Source organism: Phoenix dactylifera, chromosome 1 (assembly GCF_051530095.1).
Source record: "Phoenix dactylifera cultivar Ajwa chromosome 1, Ajwa_hap1_PhDact_Kaust_v1.1, whole genome shotgun sequence".
Classification (NCBI taxonomy): Eukaryota; Viridiplantae; Streptophyta; class Magnoliopsida; order Arecales; family Arecaceae; genus Phoenix; species Phoenix dactylifera.
Genome location: NC_143190.1, coordinates 7,766,973 through 7,783,048, shown reverse-complemented (window position 1 = coordinate 7,783,048; position 16,076 = coordinate 7,766,973). Strand labels below are relative to the sequence as shown.

General features: G+C 42.9%; 1 long non-coding RNA gene across 3 annotated transcripts; it reads left to right on the top strand.

The window, feature by feature from the left end:
* Nucleotides 1–1,226: 1,226 nt before the first annotated feature.
* On the top strand, nt 1,227–10,731 carry LOC120104039 (uncharacterized). Of its 3 annotated transcripts, none has more exons than XR_005506440.3 (2): nt 1,227–1,402; nt 2,752–10,731. It is a non-coding gene; the product is annotated as an uncharacterized LOC120104039 (long non-coding RNA). The 3 variants fall into 3 exon arrangements; XR_015977043.2 differs by having other exon boundaries at nt 2,514–10,731; XR_015977042.2 differs by having other exon boundaries at nt 1,977–10,731.
* Nucleotides 10,732–16,076: the final 5,345 nt, after the last annotated feature.

The following is a 16,076-nucleotide window of genomic DNA, read 5'->3' as shown; positions in this document are numbered from 1 at the left end:
TTGCCTTATGTATAGAATTAGTTTCTTGCATTTAGTACAGCCATCTCCATATCACTTTACTGTAAAATAATATGTGTTTTGCAAACTTGATCTAAAATTGGACAAGATTTTCCTTTTGGGAATTTAGAATCGAACCAATTGCTAAATAATATAGAAAGAAACCATCCATCTAGTAGTTCCAAGTTAGCAGCAAATTATACAAGGACTAAAACATGTGCAATCTCTGTACAATCCTTGCTAATATAGGAGCATTTGAGTAATTAGATGCTAAACAATGAAGCATTAATTGATTTTTCTCCCTCCGTATTTCATATAAAGACTACAACTTCCCTGCATTATTAGTTATAGGCTTGTTATTATGAGCAACTGGCAAATTTTTAGTTAGGCAGCTCCAAAAGACTTTCTTCGGCAAATATCCCATATGGAGACTGCAAGAGCTTGCAATCTCTAAATATAGTTTGCTAATGTCAGCACCTAGAAGGTTAATATGGGAATCCAGAAAATAATCTTTTTCTTGACATAGTTGATTTGAAAAAAGTGTAAATAGATAATGGTCTCCATAAGAGACTCAAGAAAACTGTAAAAAGAGTTATAAGTTTATTTTGGAACTAAATATATATTATTTTCTTTAGGGCATGTTTAGATAATCCTATGCAATAAGCTGAGTTAGGTCTATATTTGCATAAAAGCTATCGGAGTGGACTAGTCCGAATTCTATAAAAAGGAAAAATATCTCATCAGATTTTTTTTTTTTTACTGTGAGAATGGGTTGGAAGAGGCAAGGTCAACGTGGACTAGACTAGACCTAATTTTTTGTAATACTAAAAGTTCTGTTTCAATTCAAAAATTTAATATGATTTTTCAAATAAGTTTTTATTATAATTGATATAGAGACTACAAGCAAAATTTGCAGTTTTCAAATGGAACCTGCAAATGCAAAGATTTATAGAAACAAGTCCTTATTATAGTTGACATAGAGACTACAAGCAAAGTAAGCCATCTTCGCATGGAACTTGCTAAAGCAAAGATTTTTTGAATCAATAAGCAAATTTTTTTTGATAGTTTAAACCGTAAGTGATTTGCACTCTCTATTGTAAAATTGAAGAGAGATCTAATGTAACTTGCAGGATTTGTGGCCAAACGCATGGATTGGTTGGTACAAAGTGCCAAATCAGCAGTTTGGGCGTACGGCGCCTTGAAGCATTTCCATGAAACTGGTTGCTTGGGGAGCCATGTGTAATAAAGTGAGACTTTAAAATAATATTCTCGTTAAGTTGCCAAATAGTTGGGCTCCATACGATAATTTCTTGGTCCCCTCTTCTTACAATGCATCTCCTAGGCCTCTTTTCACAAATTCCAGAGCCGTCTCCATGGGTTACTGCTTCGCTTCTACTCGACACAGGTAACCGATCCAAAAATTCAAGCTCTTCTGAGTCCCACTATATGTGTTATCTTGTTGCTATTGCTCTTCCTGGAAGCTAGATTCTGTTTTATCTTCTCCCTTTTAATCCAATTTTCCCGAATTCTTTGAACGTCTTTGGTAGTGTTTTCAAAGATTTCAGGATTTCTATGCAAGATTGAGACAGCCATTCGTAGATTCATTGATTTCTGTGTTCATCTGTCTTTCTACAGTACATTTTAAATTGCTCATGTGAATCTTGAGTAAGAACCATGGTAGATCTCTAAAGCTGTGTCTGTTACTTTTGGCTGTCTTCATGCTTCCTAGCCCCTATATTGAAACTTTAGCTGTTAAAAATAATTTCTTGATTAACAAAATTTGGTCAATTGTGCTATTCTCCAGTCCCATTTTCCAAATAACCTCCAACTTGCATACCATTTGTTTGTTTGTTTGCTGACTACTTAGAATGTTCCTTATTTTTTTCTTTCCTTCTTTCTTCTTCTTCTTCTTTTTATTTGTGTGTGCATAGGGAATGATTTTATGTAAAAGGTTATGAACTATATAAATCTGATATTAGGATGGTGGCATGAACCAGTGGATCACATAAATCCAGATCAGGCTTGTTGGTGGAGCAATAGTAACAGCTAGATTAATTACTTTCTCGAGGTGCATTTGGATGTTTTGCAGGGTCATGGGGCTTTGTGCTTTTGCGTATATCTTAATATTACAATATAAGTTTTTGCACAACTTTGTGTTTGGTTATGTATTAAAAATTCATAAAACACCTAAAATTGCTATATCGGGGGTTTTTGTTTTGATTAGAATCTTTCCATGTTGATGAATTTCCCCTCCCTATCATTTTATGTTCCTCTATCCTGTACCTCTAGTTCATCCTCAGCTGGGGTCCATCCCAAACAAAAGCCAATGCAAAACTTGGTTATAATCTAACGCATATACTGGTTTCTTGCAATTAAACTTGCATTCGATTGAAACAATTTTCTCAATCACAATGACAATGGGAAATTGACCGTTCATGATAAATAAAATTTCTACCTTCTAGTTGAAAGTGTTTCATATAGGTGGTTATTCATGAGGTAGTGACACTCTGGTACAGAGCACCTGAAATCCTACTTGGATCTCAGCATTACTCCATGCCTGTTGATGTGTGGTCAGTTGCATTGTTGCTGAAATGGTGAATCAGAAACCATTTTTCCCAGAAGATTCCGAGATTGATGAATTGTTTAAAATATTCAGGTGTCTTTATTAAATTCATGCTTATTGGCATATGTTACTCCTGGTCTAATACCTAACAGACTGATTTTTGTTATTTTTGTTGCATTATACTTTTGAAGAGTACTCAACACCCCAAATGGAGAAACTTGGCCAGGAGTCTTCTTTCCTCAAGTGTCCTCCTAAGTGTGAAAATTGATGTTGCTTTCCTATGCTGACTAAAATTTCTTCTTCTAACGAGCATTATGAAATCATAGAAGATATGTATGTTTAGTTTTTAGAGAACATACATGTTTGTTGGTCTACCTTGGGGCGTGGGCCATCTTGTCCTATGGTCAGATATTATAACATTTGCAACTTGCAAAATTGATTGGATTGGCCTTTCTAAGTTTTAATCTGCTTCTGCTTTGCATGCCTAGTAGGATCTGGCAACAGTGGTCCCAAATCTCAAACCTGCTAGAATTGATCAACCCTCTGTAAGTCATGCTGTCTTTTGTGAACTGATATGATAATATTTCAAGGAAACTAACTGACACATAAATACAAGCAGAAGTTGTGTTTGCCATTTGATAATTGCCAGCCTTAAATATAAGTCAGTTTCTCAGATGCCAAAGCATACGATCACATCGGAGAATTCATGGCAGTCCAAATGGGGCCATCGACTTCAATAGCCCTCAAGTGTAGCAATCGAACAAGATTTTTGAGGAGTGCACCACCTTATTCACTATAGTATAAAATCCTGACCGGATGGCTAATATAGGTGGTTATGATACATGATATTTTGATCAGATAGGAAAATATTGACTGCAGCACTTAGGCCATCCTTTTGACTTTGTTCTTGTGCATAATAAGTGAATAGTGGGTATGTATAATATCAATTTTCGAATTGCTGTGTTTGTCTTATGGATGGTTACATAGCAGAGACACCATACACTTGAAAGTGTGGAAATCATATTTAGGCAGACTATGATGATTTGTTGAATTATCTATTGACAAACAATCTTGTAGGAAGTTGGTGATGCCGCATACTGTCTCAATACTGCACCTATTATTTGACAATTCTTGGCAGGTGAGGGTGGATTGCAGATAAAACATTTTCATAATAGCTAATAGTTTTAACTAACGTCGCTAGGGAATCTGTTCGTCGTAAAAGCAATAGTGGTTTTGCCCACAGTGTGATTCACATACCAGCTTAGCATTGCAAGATGTAAGATGGTTATTTAAAGTTACTGTACTGTTTTTTTCTAGAAGACCAAGTTATTATGTTCCTTTCATTTGTCAATTTGCTCTGAATTTGAGAAGTTGCTTATCCTGAGGTTTTGTGAAGGTTAGATGAGATGAGCTTTTACAGAATTATTTTTAAAAACAATCAGTCACCTGACCAGAGAAAAGTAATTGATTACTTGGAAGATTAGTCAGACTTACTAATCAAGGATTGGCATAACTAATTTTTTGTATTGAGTGGATTTGATCCAATTGCATGACTTTATGTCTCTTGCAATATATGTCAGTGCAGAAGAGGATTACAAAGGATGTGACCTATACAGCTTGCTGAAGCAAAGGATGCTTTGCTTCGAAGAGTACTAGTTATCCTGCTTGCTTCATCTTTATTACTTGTCATTGTCGACGATATAGTTGCTTCTTAGAAAAGCTTCAATGACAGCGGTTTCTCTGCACCAAGTTATAATATAGATGATATATCTATGGGCAGACATTATTCAAGATAAAAAATTGGTGCCAAATTACAGACAAGGATGGTTTTGAGCATGCAACCAGAATTAATTCAAATAGTGAAAAATGATGATTCTTAGGGCACAACTCTGCAACTTGGATAGGAACAACTTAAATTATTTATGTTCTTTGTGTGAGATGTCACTGTCCATTGAAACCATTTTAGCAATTAAAATACTCAAGCAGGAGAATAAGACTGCATTGAGAAAACAAAAGAGCAGATAAAGGAGCAAAGTCTTCAGGAAACGTGGCATTCGATCATAGAATGTTTTATTTTGCAAATCATAAAACTGATCCAAATTGTCATGGAAAACCATCGTCGCTGAAAATTTCTTTGTTTGAACTGTTCATTATGCCAAATGCCAACCTTGAGGAAACTTCTCAGTTTATAATTCTGATTTTGGTGGATTCGTATTTCCCTGTGATCCCAAAGTCTAGGTCACCTAAGTTTCAGAAAGCCTGCAATTTTGCTTGATGGAACAAACCAAGAAAACCTTCATGGCTTGTGGGTGCATTTTCTGTGAAACATCATGACCAACAACGCTGCAAGCTTGGGCTGAGATGAGCTTCTCCCGCACTTTGTCTCAGTGATTTGCTGAATAGCTTGCTAAGCAACCATCCTAATCTACTAGTAGTAGTTCCTGTCTCCAATTTTCTTATAAATTCTTATCAACCAAAAACACTTGGTTTAACAGATTTACTTCCTTACAATAGCCTGCCCTTCAAATTTCTTAGTGATTTATGCTTTTCAGTAATCTGTGTATCCATCACTTCTATTGTGAACCATCAAAACCCACACAAACTCATTGGCAAATGAACCTAGGGAGACCTAAGATATTTTTCAGTTGTTTTGACTCTCTTCTCATACTTGTCTGTTAAGTTTCTAACAAAATTATTTAACTTGGACACATCATGTCTAAAAAATAACAATCAAGAAGATGGGTTCTATGATTATTGGCTGAGTGCTGATTCCTTGTGAAATAATCACATCCGGTGTGAATGCTATAATCAGTAATTATGTTGAACACCAGTAAAAAGTCCTTGGGGCTTCTTTTTTATTCATCCCTTCTGCAACATACATCCACTTCTAGTAGAGGGAGAAATTAAAAAGAAAAAAAAAGAATAAACATATGCGGGCTGACAGAGAGACAGAACAAGGCCTCTGCTCAAAGAGGGACAGTTGAATTCCTGAACTAATTAACAAAAAGAAACGTAGTCTCCAATGCTCAAAGCACAGTACCACTGCTCTGCTCCAGCATCGCAATGGATCCCGGGCTCAGTAGAGGAAACGAACACCATGCTGGATACGGCGAAGGCGAGAAAAGCCCCGCGAGCCCGGTCGGAGACTGGTAGCCGGAAACAGCCTTCTGCTCCATTGGCTTTAGGGACTCTATTGAAAAGTAGTTACGATTGTCGAAGACAGGCGGTGGCGGTGGCGGTGGCGGAGGCAGGGGATTTCTGGGGGCCAACAGGAGCGGCGGAGGTGGTCGTGCCGTGTCTTTGAGAGGCCTCGGGGTGGACTGCGGTGCACCGGTGAGCTTCTGCACCAGCTGGCGGAAGTCTCGGGGGTCGACTCGGTACACCTTGGGCGGCACCGGGTGGTCGGGCTTCTTCCACGGCTTCGCCGGTGGCCTTTGCACCGAGTGGAGCGCAGCCTGGAAGGGTGGCGTCTTGGCCTGCTTTTCCGTAGCCCCTGGCATATCTAGAGAAAGAGAAAGTGAGTATTGAGTTCTCCTTGGCCGGCTACTTTCTCACCTGTTCTCTTGCTTTAAAAGGGTCGATATGTGAGAGGTGGAACTGCGGCATGGGACCGCGGTCACGTCATCGTGGCGGCTCTTTGGACGAGCACTTGGAGCTACTAGTCAAAAGGAGGGGGCTGAGAGATGATGTGGTGGCTTGGTAGTTAGGCATGGCGTGACGTTTTATTTTTACTAGTTTTTCCATTGACGCATACGTGTCACCGTCTCTAGCTGCTCGCGGGCAAGCTGCTGGGTGCGGCGTTACCTGGAATGAGCTTACCGGGGCTGCTCGTGGGCGAGTCATCGTCTCGTGGAATGTACAAGGGGGGGACCCACAAAGGCGGCGGACGATCTAGAAACATGGAATGGACGGCACCGATTAGGCGATTATGTGGGGCCTATGTTGCGTGATCACGTGATTTTCGTGGGTCTGCATCTGGATACATCCATGGCATTCCCAATTTGGACTAGTAATAGGTTGCATTGTGCCTTCCAATAGCTTTCTTGTATCATTTGACAAGCGCAAGCCCTCCTAAATTCGGTGATGCAGCTGACCCAGACACCGAGCTGCAACCTTTCAATGGATAACTCTTCTAGAAAAACTTAAGAGAGAGATTGAATGAAAGCGTAGCCTGTCTAGCTGTGCTGATTGTTTCGTAGATTTGGTTTCAAATTAGAATTTCTACTTAGAGAGAGAAAGAGAAGATCCTTTCTCTTCCTCCTCTCCACACACCCTTTCCTAGCGACAGTAGGCTCCTTACCAAGTTCCACTTCCTCCACGTCCGGCCTCTGGCTCCGGGTTTACGGTCCAATCAAACTCATCTCCGAGCCTCCTCACCCTCTTCCTCTTTTGAGCGGACCCAATCGACGACAATGAAACGATGATGCTAACATCTTTTGCCTGCTTCTGCACCTCCTCTTCCTTGGACTCGGATTCAGAGGAGTCGGAATGGAGCGAGGCTAGATACTGGGGCTCATGGCTGGAGAACCTTTACTTGGTCGCCGGGGTTGGGTTTGGCCTAAACAGGTTCGGATCGTAAACAGGTTGACATGTTTAACCTGTTTATTAATTGGGTTGGATATATATTTTAGATGTCTGATCCATTTAACCCATTTAGGTCGTAATTTGATCTGCCGCTATCCATCTCGATCAGATGATTTATAATCAGCAGGATCCTCACAAACCCTAGCTCTTTTATATTTTCCTAGTCCACTCTTCTTTTGCCATCTCTCGTCGATCACCGAATGGCGGAGCTCTCGGAGACGAACGCGTGCGCGCCCTTGACGGAGCAGGGCCGCGGGATCTTGATCTCCGGCGACCCCAAGACCAACTCCATCGTCTACACCAACTGCCGGTTGGTGATCATCTGCTGCCTTGATGCCCCCCTGGAGGCATCCATCTATGGCGAGCACAGCTCCTAGGCCACCGTTGCCCGTTTCTTCCCCAATGGCGAGTGGGTTGCCTTTGCCGACCTCTCCGACACTGTCCGGATCTGCGGCCGCCATAGCGACCGTGTCCTCAAGAACGAGTTCCGCATCCTCTCCGGCCGCATCGACGATCTCCAGTGGTCCCCCGACGACCTCTGGATCCTCCAAGGCATGAGGACGAGAACGACGCCCAGGGTGCACAGCGGCACCGGTAGCCAAAGACTCCAAGACAAGCGATCCACCCCCCCCCCCCCCCCCCCCTCTCCTTTCTTCTTGCTTCTTCTTTGTATTCTTGATATATAATCCTTCATTTCATGCCCAGTTTTGGCATTTCTTTAGGGTAACTTCTCCATTTTCATGGTTTTTGATTTCTAATTTGATTCTGGTGCTCGATGGTGATTTATTTGATTCTTTTTTTCATCTGATTTCCAGAGAAGGTTTTCTTGTGCGGCTGTGCTAGTTTCTTGATTTTTTGTCTGATGTCTTTTTTTTAACTTTTGTGTTCAGTAGCGATCTTGGTGTCTAATTTTGTGATCATTTAGATGTGAACCTCATTCTATCGGATTAATTAAAACTCTTGGAGGTTTTGATCATCTATTTTCATCTTTAGAATTGGTTTTATGCTAATTTCAGTAGATTCGGCTAAGGTGGCTTTCGAATTATTTTTTTATAGGCTAAACAAGTTAAATAGGTCGGGTCGGGTTGGGCAAATATGTTACCTATTTATTAAACAGGTTAAACGGGTCAAGTCGGGTTACCTATTTATTAAACATGATAGGTTCAGGTTGTAATTCCTAACCTGTTTAATAAATAGGTCGGGTTCAGATTTATGATTTTCTGACCCGACCTGCATATGACCCGATCCGTTTATATCCGATCCGACCCGATTGCCACCCCTAGCTACTACTATTTCTTCAAAGATTGGAGAAAGAGAGAGACAATAGGAGAAAAAATGGTGAGAGATGGTGGGACGATTGGTTATTTTTTATTGATGAGAAATTACGGAACGGCGGAAAGGTTTGGCGCCATAAGTTTGGCGATAAAGCGGTAAGAGAGTAATTACCCCAAAAAAAAGTAGCAAGAGATTCGGCGCGAGGCGATTCAAAAACCAAATGACATGCACGGACGAAGGCGGAGGAGCGTGGATGGATCGCGACTCTTAACTCAAGTACCCTTGTAGCTTACGGGCCTAACAAGTTTTTCGAGTTCGGGTCGGCTCGGGTCATAAGATTGGAAACCCAAGGTTCTCCTAAAAATCAAATGGATCGGGTCGGATCGGGTCCGAATTTAGTAAACCCAAATCCGATCTGAAAAATTAAATGGGTCCAATCTTAGAATCCGACCAGCCCCACAGGTTCTTTAACATGGGTTGGCTCAAGTCTAAGCGAGTTGGGTTGGATTGGGTCACGAGACAACCCAACCCATTTGCATCCTTAGCTGGAGACGAGCTGAGTGGCTGGTTGAGGCGTCCGGCGCTGATCTCCTCTAGGGACAACTTGTAGAAAGTCTGTTTGCCATAAAGTTTCCGTCGAAAAAACTTCCGATGCCTAAGTCATAATAAGGAGGCAACAATATGTAAGGGAGAAAATTTCAGCAAGATGTGGTTATGATATCGCGTAGTGCGTGTTATTACATACCTGAGATCTTTCGGTTTGCCCTTTTATATAGGGGAGTTGGTTTTGTCGTTACCTAGGTTAGTCTACATCAGTGGTCAGGTGGCAGCCAAAATTACGACCTCGGCGTGGGCGGCGTATAGTACTAACCGCACACCGAAGAAGAGTTGTTGCAACGGCTAGTCACTGTCACGAAGACTGATTGCTAGGACCATCCGTTCTTATCGGCATGTGTCGATTGGTTCCTTGGTCGGAGCCAGAGCTGTTCACTTCGGTCGGTTGGCTCTTCGGCTGGGGCTGAAGTTGTCTACCTCAGTTTATACCGAGATTGTCGAGGTCAATTTAGTCCGACATCGAGGTGTCCAATATTTCTTCTATCATGTAGGCTTAAAAATATTCGAGGGAATGCTCCTTGTTATTGAGCTCAATATTTGCAAGCTTTTTCTATCCCCAAAAAAGGGCCAATCGAGCATAAGCGTTGCCAAGAACCATCAAATTTTGACGGAGTTACAGGCACGGGTAGCATGCGTTAGTTTAATTGGTTTAAGCAAGATTTCTGCAATTCAGGCATGATGTGGGGTGGCGCGGTATCTTGACAGTCCCATTGTGATTGAAACATATGCTAATTAGTACTTTCGCAAGTTATCTCACCTCCATTCTTGATAAGTAACTGGAACTAAGAAATAAACAAAATAACGATGTAATGGGGAAAAAAGACTACTTCTACATAGCGACTTTTATTTAGTTTATTAATAAAATATACCGAGGTTTGAACTAATTGCATAACCTAACTCTCTATATTCATTTTGATACATATTTTTGACTGAAAACAAGTTATTTTGACGCACGTTTGGGTGGTTGTTGGTCGAGTTCTTTATTTGAGTGGCTCGTCTCATTTCACAATTAAAAAATAGAAACGACAACAGCACCATTGCTTTGCCGACAGTCGAAATGAGTGAAGGTCCACCATTTGGATGGAATCGTGCACCCCTGCCGTTGAATCATGATTTCGCCTACCAAGACTTCCGTGTTCTCGGGTCAGATGGAGAACTTTGGCCGTGGCCTATGGTCAACGCTCTCACCCAACTCAATTGCTCGTTTCTTACCAGGTTCATGTGAAAGTAAGTTTATATCCTAGGAATTTTTTCACCACCTCGTGCATATCTATGCGAGCGTGAGACAATTCATGTATCATAGCAAGGATAGAACTTATTGCTGCTAGATTCCAGATTGAGGTCGGACTTTGCCTGCAGTATGCTGAGGTCGATCGGAATCGAAGTGCGCTGAGACCAGATGGGACCAAGGTACTCAGAAACCGAGGTGGAAGGCGGGATTCTCCAATGCTGATGTCAGAGATCTAGAGCAACAGTATAAAAAAAAAGAGAAAATGAGTACAAAGGAGTAGTAGATTGCTTACTTGTGTGTCCTCCTGTTATCTCTACATATATAGGATGAGAGCGACGTGTGAGACCCAATAGTCCCACATCGGAAAAACTCGTTACAGAGCCTGGGCATATGAGGCGGGTGTCTCCAAATTCTGTAGACGCATTTTGGGAGGAAAACAAATCCGGAGAGGGGTGAAGGACGTTTGCGTGAAGCTTCAGAACCGGACAATATCTGGCAGGGGAGTCCCGTATTTTTCCCCTCATATGGCCCCCACGTGGGCACTGAGTGCCTCACATGCCCCACGCAGGCGGGGGCGTGATATTTGGTATGAGAGCCGAGGACGGTTCTTGTCCGATGGTGAGAAGGGTGTGAGATCCAATAGTCTCACATCGGAAAGATTTGTTCCAGAGCCGGGCATATGAGGCCAAATCCTGTAGACGCGTTTTAGAAGGAAAACAAATCCGGGGAGGGGTGAAGGATGCTTGCGTGAAGCTTCAGAACCGAACAATATCTGGTAGGGGAGTTTCGTATTTCCCCTCTCATATGGCCCCACGTGGGCACTGGGTGCCTCACGTGCCTCGCGCAGGCGGGGGCGTGACACGACGTTCGTTACCTGATTATCAAGTAGGGCCATAACTGCATAGTAATGGATAATTGTGCATTCAACCGCATAGTAACAGCTCCCCACGATTACTATTTGGCGATAACCGTGCGGATCGTGTATTAATTGCCATACTAGTGCAACTGTCGCTAAAGCCATTCTTTGCCTCTACCTTTGTTTCTCTGTTTCTCTGTGATTTCTACCATGAGTGGAGTCGAGGTCAACGCCTCGACGAAGAGTTGGTTGTCCGACCACTCTTCTCGCGTTTGGCAGTCATCACCTCCGTGTGAGGCTGAGCTCAAGGTTCGGTCGGGCCTGGATTGTGAAGTATCCATTCTTATGCAAGAGGAAATAAACCTCATCCGAACTCAGCATTTATATCCCACGAGTAAACCTTTGAGCTTGTCGGTCCCGATGACTGGGTGACCAACCCTCATCCTTCTTGGCTCAGCTTATATAAGGAGACTCTGAGGGGTCGGGTTGAGACTTCCTCTCCCTCCTTTTCTATCCAGCTGATGAGATCTTCCAGCCTCGTTCTGACCCAATTGGTCTCGAACTCTTGGCTGGTTCTAGTTGGCTTTCATTCTCTTTGCTTCCTTTGGAATATTCGAGCCTCGGTTTAACTCTTCCGAGGATGCTTCACTCTAAAGAGGCATCCTATGGATAACAACTAGTGGTATTTTTCTCCTCGAAAAGACCGCCAGTTGCTCCGAGGTACTTCCTCCTCTATCCACAATTGGGATAGGAGATTTTTCTTTGGTTCCTCCGAATAGCCATGGCGGTTTGAGACCGTGTGGAGGACACTTTGGAGAGACTTGAATCGACCCCCAAGGTTGTTTGGTGACGATCAAGAGACATTGGACAAGCTTCTGCAATCTCGATCCGGGATTCCTACCCTATAGTAGTTGTTGTCGAAGGAGGCATTGATCAATGTCAGTCTGAGCCCGGCTGACCCTCAGGATAAGCTTATTCTGAACATTTTCTATCTTTCTACCTCCTCATACTTTTTTCTGACCTTATCCTCGGTTTTGTAGCTCTCACTGCCATGATGACCAACCTCGTGTTAATCCGTCAGAAAATGGAAATGAAGAAGAGGTCCGCCGCGACCGCCAAGGAAGAGACCACCTAGAGGAAAAGGTCGATGGTGGAGTCCTCCTCAGCCCCTGAAACTGAAGCTACCATCGAGGTTGCCGCCGAGGCCCCAGTTTTTGAAGTCTCCCCCGAGGTGCCCATACCTCGGGGAGAGACAGTGAAGCTCAACCCTAAGGTCGAGTTTGTAGATCCGATCAAAAGGTACCAGTCCAGCCGCCCGTGTCGAATGAGTACCTCAATTTCGTCCTTGAGCTGGATGTACTTTTCGATGTCATGGTCATGGTCTCAGTAGAAGTAGCAGTACTTCTTCTAGTCTCTCTTAGTTGTTAGGCCCTTCATATGATGATAGGTGCGCAGGTAGCCTCAGCCGTCAATCTCTATAAAGATCCGAGAACTCAGAGTGGTGAGAGGAGTGTACCTTTTAAACTTTCGAGGAGAGCTCTTAGGTCCTCATGAGTTCCTTTTGTGCCAAGGTGAAACACTCCTCACCTCCCTTCACTCCTCGCACCCCCTCTTGGTTCCCCGAAGACATCTCCTACTAGCAGACTCACGATGGGATGCCATGGCCTCCTCTACATTGGCATTCTTATCTGCCTAGGCCAATATTTCAGCGAAGTTGGCTGGAAAGCGCTCCTCCAAAGAGAAGAGGAAGCACGATAGGCGCATGCCGCTCTTCATCGCCAACATCGTGATCGACTGATCTATGTCACGAACTTCGAACATCGCCGTGTTGAAGTAGCTAACATAGTACCTGAGGACTCTTTCTTCCTCTGCTTGATGTTGAGAAGCGCGTCCAAACTGCAACACTGTTTTCAGCTGAGGCGAGCGAGCTACTCGAAAGATGGATAGAGTCGTGTCGTTGGTGGCTCCGTGCAGCATCATAAGATCCTTGAAGCTCTTCAGGTGATCTAGTAGATCTGAGGTGCCATCGTACGGCTGTACTTGAGGCATTTTGAATCGAGGTGGGATAGGTTCCCTCATGATTAGCTGGAAGAAGGGGAGATCCGAGAAGAAGCTGAGGTCGTTGTTCGCTCTTGGAGCCTATTCTCTGAGGGCTATGGCTCTACTTGGGACATCTTGAATCGAGATTGGATCGATTCTCTCATAATCTGCCAGGAGAAAGGAAGCTCCAAGGAGAAGCTGAGGTCGTTGTTCACCCTCGGAGCCAGTCCTCTGAGGGCTAGCCCATCTCCTCAATTCTCCTATCGAGATCGGCATCCCACTAAGGTGGGGGATCCGTGTGGCGAGGAGGTAAGAGGCTCTAAACAAGAGTCTTTACCGAATTGGGGGCTTGAAGTACATCATTTCCCATCTCAGCCAAGATAGCTCTGTTGAGTATGCCGGCTTTGGCCAAACCATTCCGAATCTTGGTATTGAGAGCGATGGCTGACTAGGCATATGTGGCGCACCGGCGACCGAGAGTGGTAGCTAGGCTGACCAGATTCCGGCAGGACCAGCTCCGTCATTATCTACTGCAGGCCCTGGACCGCCGCGGTCAACACCTACACCTGTTCGCACCGTTATCTGCTGCATGCTCTAGACTGCCACGATTAGTGCCTGCACCTATTAAATGAGTAGGTTGAACTTCTCATTGTCCACTAGCACGGTGGATTGTTCCAGCGGAGCAGGTTTCGAGCTCTGCAGTGATTCTCGGAAGGCCAAAGCACGGTGCTGCGAGGCATGCGAGCACCACAGGCTCCTTGCGACCTCATGCTGATGAACTCTCCCTTCACTTGGTATCAAAGTAGCTGAGGAGTAGCCATTCCTTTAGCGCCAATCTGTTGTCATAGAATTCGAACTGAGGTCGAAGTGCAACTCGAGCGACCCTAAGGATGGTTGGAGACGAGCTGAGCAAGCTAGTTGAGGCATCGGACACTAGTCTCCTCTGATGATGGCCTACAGAAAGTCCTCTTACCGAAGACTTTTCGGTGGTGATCCTCCGATGCCTATGTCTGAATAGGAAAGCAATAGTATGAAGGAAAGGAAATTTCAGCGGGGTGTGGTTATAATATTGCGTAGTGCTTGTTATTGCATACCTAACGTCCTCCGAACCAGCCCTTTATATAGGGAAGTCGGTTTTGTCGTTACTTGGGTTACCATGTATGAGGGTCAGATGGCAACCTGTAGTACAGCTTCAGCATAGGCAGTGTACGGTACTGACCGCGCGCCAGATGCAGAACTATTGCAACGACCAGTCACTGACACGACGGCCGATTGCCAGGACTGTCAGTCTTTGTTGGCACGTGTCGATTTGTTTCTTGGTCGGAGGCGAAGCTGTTCACTTCAGTGGTTGGCTTCTCAACTGGGGTCGAAGTTATCTACTTCGGTTTACATCGAGGTTAGTTTGATCCGAGATCGAGGTGTTCAATATTTCTTCTATTATAGAGGGTTAAAAATATTCGAGAGAATGTTCCTTGTTACGGAGCTCATGATTTGCAAGCCTTTCCTATCCCCAAAAAAAGGGCCAATCAAGCAGAAGTGTTGCCAAGAACCATCAAATTTTGATGGAGTTATAGGCACGGGCATCATGCGTTAGTTTACTTGGTTTAAGCAAGATTTTTGCAATTCAGGCATGACGTGGGGTGGCGCGGTATCTTGACAGTCACATTGTTTTGAGTGAAGTGTTAAATAGTTCTTGGCAACTATAACCACTTCTATGTGATTGAACCAATTATGCTAATTAGTACCTTCGCAAATCATCTCACCTCCATTCTTGATAAGTAACTAGGACTAAGAAATAAACAAATAACGATGTTACGGGCAAAAGGGACTACGTCTACATCAAGACTTTTATGTATTTTATTAATCGAATATACCGATGTTTGAACAAGTTGCATCACCTAACTCTCTGTATTCATTTTGATACATATTTTTAACTAAAAAAAACAAGTAATTTTTGTGCACGTTTGGATGGTTGTTGGTCGAGCTCTTTTTTTGCATGGCTTGTCTCATTTCACAATAAAAAAACAAAAATGGCATCGGCACCATTGCTTGCCGACGGTCGAAATGGGGCCGTGCACCTCTGCCGTTGAATCAAGATTGCGCCCGCCCAACCTTTTGTGTTCTCGGGTCAATTGGAGAACTTCGGCTGTGGCTTGTGGTCAATGCTTTCACCCAACTCAATTGCTCGTCTCTTACCAGGTTCACATGAAGGTAAGTTTATACCCAAGGAATTTTTTCACTACCTCGTGGATATCTCTCCCAGCGTGAGACAATTCGTGTATTAAAATATTCTTCTACTTTTACTGAACATGTTGAAGTATCTACACATCTTAAAACTAGGGTCATTTGTTCCTGATGGCTTGCATCAGAAGTGTAATCAAATATTACAGAAAAATATTTTGCTTCTTTAATCTTTTTAAGTATTATAGCTTTAATTTCAGATGCTAACATTTGAATCAATTCATTTTGAATATTATGACCTAAATAATGATTGTAAATTTCACCATGTTGAATGCGTCGAATATGTTTTTGCATTATTGGATCAAATTCTGCAATCGTTTCAATAAAACTTAGAAAATTTCCGTTATTGCTTTGATAGATCTTTTCATTCTTTCCTCGAAATGCTAAATTATTTTTTGCAAGATTTTTTACGACAGCAATAATTCTAAATAGAACTTTTTTCCAATGATCCTTCTCTTGGTTTATTTGTTCTTGGAGATTTTTATCAATTATATTATTTTTTAGCAATCTCACTTCTAACTCAATCCACCTATTCATGCTAATGATATGTTCATTAGTTGTTTCATGACTTTTAAACTTGATACCTAGATTTTTCCAATCCCTACTTCCTTCATTGACTAATTGACTCGTGCTAGACTTTGAATCAAATAATTTACAGCAAAAACAATATACTC